Consider the following 4,488-nt stretch of genomic DNA (forward strand, 5'->3'; position numbering starts at 1 on the left):
CATAATAGAGCCATAGTGATAGAAGGAAGAGGAGGAATCAACCAGTAAGGTAGAGGAGAATTAAAATCAATAGGGTGAAGTGTATGCAGTGGTTACAAGACTCACTTATATCCAGATAACTACTTTTGTATCTAATGATATTCATTGTAAATCACTAAGTTGTTGCTCGGTGCAGGGGTTTTAGCTCCTTTGGATTGGTGCCCATAAATATTAGGGGTTGGTGACCTAAATATTGTAACCAAATGTTTTATTGTGAGGTTGGACTGGAGTAGTAGACTCCAACAACATTTCTCACCGAGGTTTTTTCCATCTTGGGTTTTCCTCATATAACCAGTGTTATGTGATGTGCCCCTTTTGTGTGGTTGTATTGTGTAATCTCTCCTTATCCTACTGGTAGTTTAACTTAGCTTTAGATTGTTAACCAGTAATCATTCTTAGTGTTAAAAGTGTAAAAAGTGGAAACCACTAATTCACCCCCCTCTTAGTGGCATCTTTTGTCCAACGCTTGATAATGTTCATGTAACATAGTTTATATAATATACAGTCTATCTATAATGGGATTATTCCTCAGCTAATGGGATTATTTTTTATCTATTGAGTTTTTATATTGTAACAATGTATGATTGTGAAAATAACAAGGGTTGTTGATGGTAAGTTCAAAAAAGAATTGTGTGGATAATGACACACATCTTTGTATAGGAATGTGGTTTTAAATTTCAAAACTTTTCCGAAGGCAATGCAATTATTGCTTGCATTATTAGTTCATTTTGTTTGATAAATTAAATTTTTAGTCCAAGTTGTCATACTTAGCTAGAGGCTGTCTAAGGTTGTCTAGCAGATTGTATGCAATAGATTTGGTATACCACACTAATTCTCAAATGACATGATATGGTTATGGACTTATTTATTTGGTTTTCTCAAGAAGGGTAGGGCCATTTCTAATTGGAAGGTGTACGAAGGAGTGCCAATTTATGATAAAAAGTAAAACACTCTAATGATGATCTCCCTCTTGTTTAAATGAAGATCAACAAGGAATTGATCATAAAGAAAACTCTAGTATTACCTATATATATGTCAAAAATACCTATATATATGTCAAATAAATTATATATGAATTTAAATATGAATTACATAAAGTATATATAAATTTAAATACGAATTGAGTAAATAAATGAAAATGTTTCTCGATGAGTTATTACAATGCATATTTATTAATGTGTATTAGTTGTTACTAAGTTATTACTTTTGAGTGTACCTTTACTCATACTATTATATTGATTTGATAAAAAAATTATTTAATGAATGATAATTCATTACATTTTCTATTTTTATTTGTCAACATGCACCCATATTGTGATTTCACATCTATAAAATATGAATATTAAGATAAAACATATAAAAAATATACGAAGAGGCCTATATATAGTAATATAAATAGTGTAGAGAAGGTCGAATCCTTGAGATTATATAAATATAGTTATGCAAGGTTAGCCATTAGCATTGCACCAACTCAAGGAGGAATATCAAGTAAAAATGTCCAACTAATAATGTGGATGATAGGTTACAATTAACTTCTGTAGACTTAGTCGAAGGTGGATTTGGTTTTGTTATTTGAGGTCGTTATCTTAGGAGGTAGTGATGGGATCAGAGGCTTAGAGGGTTTTCAATGCAATAAGGGATTTAGTATAGAATGTATGTGGGGGTGGGGAGTGAGGGTGGTTTGGGTCTCAAATTTATTGCTTACACTTCTAGAGAGATCAGTCCACTTCAAGGCTAGGGAAATATCATTTATGAAGGTGGATAAACTAGCTTGTCCATAAAATGTGAGTGATGATAGGCTAGTTGATAAGAGTGGATAATTTATCCCTTAGTTTGGACCCAATTAGACCTAGGAGGTGTTGGCATTATGTGAACTGGTATGAGGATATAATGACATTGTATGTTGTCATTGATGTCAATATGCTTTAGAGGTGAGAACCGGCATATGTGAGAACTGGTATAACACTGTGAACTGACATTTGTGCCAAAGTGAAGCGGTGTGTTTGTTCAAGGTGAACAGACATATGGTTATGGGAACTGGCACATGGAAGTGTTGTATGACTATCGGTTGGTAGTCTCAACTTCAGGGTTTCCAGTTGAAGTGCTTCAAGCCTATGTGGCTCAATCAGTGACTTTGTGTGATGAGCTAGCATGGTAATGAAGAATAGATCGTGTTGCCACGTAAGCCTTGTGTGCATGAAGGAGATTGTTCCTATCTACCTCAGGAATGTGCAAAGTCTGTAAACGGTGATAATGTATGATAGGTTATCAGCTGCTATGAAATTGGTGGAAAATGGATGATGGAGATTGGATCAAGACTATTGCATTTAATGCAGTGTGCTCAATGGTTAGTATTGAATTGTTTGAATTCCTTAACGTAACAGGTTTTAGCATTTAGGGTTTATGCTACCGACCTATCTGTCTTCCTATAAGGTCGATGTTGTGATTCTTTCTGAGGTTCTTGGCAAAAGTTGTGTGTGTGTATCCAAGAGAAGGGATACGTGATTCTTGCCAGACCAAAAGGTGAGAAGTGATACCTGCAGAGTGTAAGTATAGAAGGTGAAGAGGAGCTTAAGTGGATCTACATTGGCATTGAGTGTTGTTACCAGATCATTGTAATACCTGTTAATCTCTAAACACCTCAATAGTTGGAAAATCCTTTAACAAGGTAGCTTTAACCAGCTTGGTGTGAATACTTTAACAGGGTGACTCAAAACAATTGAGTTCTTGAAATCCTCTAACAAGGTAACCTTTAACAGGGTTTAACCCTTAACCGGGTATTCTTGCCATCCCTTAATCGGGTGATCCCTAACAGAACCTATTGTATCAGTCTTTAACTGGACAAGGCTCCTAACAAAGCGGACTTCTAAAGAGTTCAAAAACAAGCTTGTGGGTATTCATCCCCACCGTGGTTTTTCCTAGTTGGGTTTCCACGTGAAAAATATGTGTGTTATGTGTGATGTCTTCCTCTTGTGATGCTTTGTTGTTTTCTATCAAGCAGTAAATTATGTTGATCTAGTTGCTCATATGTATATCTTTGATGGTAGATTACTTGTTCATATATTAGGGTGAAATGGAAATGAAGTGTTAGAGTATATGAGAAGATATGTATCAACCGGTTTATGCTTGTCTTAGCTATTCTGGGTTTTTGTCGATTGTACTATATTTTAGGACCGGTGTTACTATTTGTCTATCAATGCACAGTGTCTGCTAACAAAATGGTTTAAGAGTGTATTTTTGTCTGTACTGATTCACCCCCCCCTCTCAGTACCTATTTGGTACTATTCTTTCATCATTGAGTTATCAATTGGTATCAGAGTATCCTCCATGTCCTCTATGTTGTAAGCTTAACCGCTTGAGGTAAAGATCCCAGTCTAATGATGAAGAGGGAAGGTCCAAAGTTTAATAGAGAAAATTTTAGTATATGGAAAGACAAAATGAAGATATACATCAGAAGTATGGGTGCTCAACACTGGAGCTATGTTGAGAATGCCTATGGTGCCCCTACCGGTACTCTCACCGATGACCAAAAGAGAGAGATGCGGGAGAATGGGCAAGTAATGGAAGCCCTAATTAGTAGTTTATCTGACATTGAGTTTATTGATGTCCAAGATAAGAAAAATCCCAAAGAGGTATGGGATACTCTTGAAAATATCTATGGCAGTGATAAGCATGTAAAACAAGCTAAGGAAGAAAGCCTTAGAGGGAATTTTGAAGATATGCGAATGGTTGAAGGTGAGACCATTCAACAGTATGGAATAAGAATCAAAACTATTGTTAGAGATATCAAGAGTGCAGGTGGTAAAATAGAAGATTCCACCGTGGTAAGAAAAGTCCTGAGATCCCTATTGCCGGTCTATGCAATAAGGGTTGTTGCTATTCAGGAGCTGAGATCAATAGACAAGACTAAGGTATCCCTAGACTCCATCATTGCAAAGTTGACAGCCTATCAGCTAAATAGTTTTTATGGTAGTGTTCAAAAGACTGAATCAACTTTTAAAGCTTCTGTTGTACCATCCAGAAAAGGAAAAGAAGCTAGCACTAGTGGTGAACCAAGACATAGCAGAGAAATGGATGATGAGGAGATTCTGATGGCATTTGAAGCTCTCCTTGCCAAGGAACTTCCTAAAGGAACTGGCAAATACAGAGGTAAGCTACCTTTTAAATGCTTTTCTTGCAACTGGATAGGACATATTGCTATAAACTATCCTAATGGTGACAACAAGGACAAACCGGAAAGGTTCAAGAAATTCAAAGGAGGAAACCAAAGAAACTATTTTGTGGTAGTCGATGAAGGTGTCATAGATGAGGAGTCAGAGGATGAAGAAAATGAAGATATTGTGTTTGTTGTTGTCAAGGAAGATGTGTCAGACAAGAAGGCTCATCTCCGAGTTTGATAGTTCCAATGAGTGGATCATTGACAGTGGTTGTTCTCACCATATGACTGGT

Source organism: Cryptomeria japonica, chromosome 2 (assembly GCF_030272615.1).
Source record: "Cryptomeria japonica chromosome 2, Sugi_1.0, whole genome shotgun sequence".
NCBI classification, from domain to species: Eukaryota; Viridiplantae; Streptophyta; class Pinopsida; order Cupressales; family Cupressaceae; genus Cryptomeria; species Cryptomeria japonica.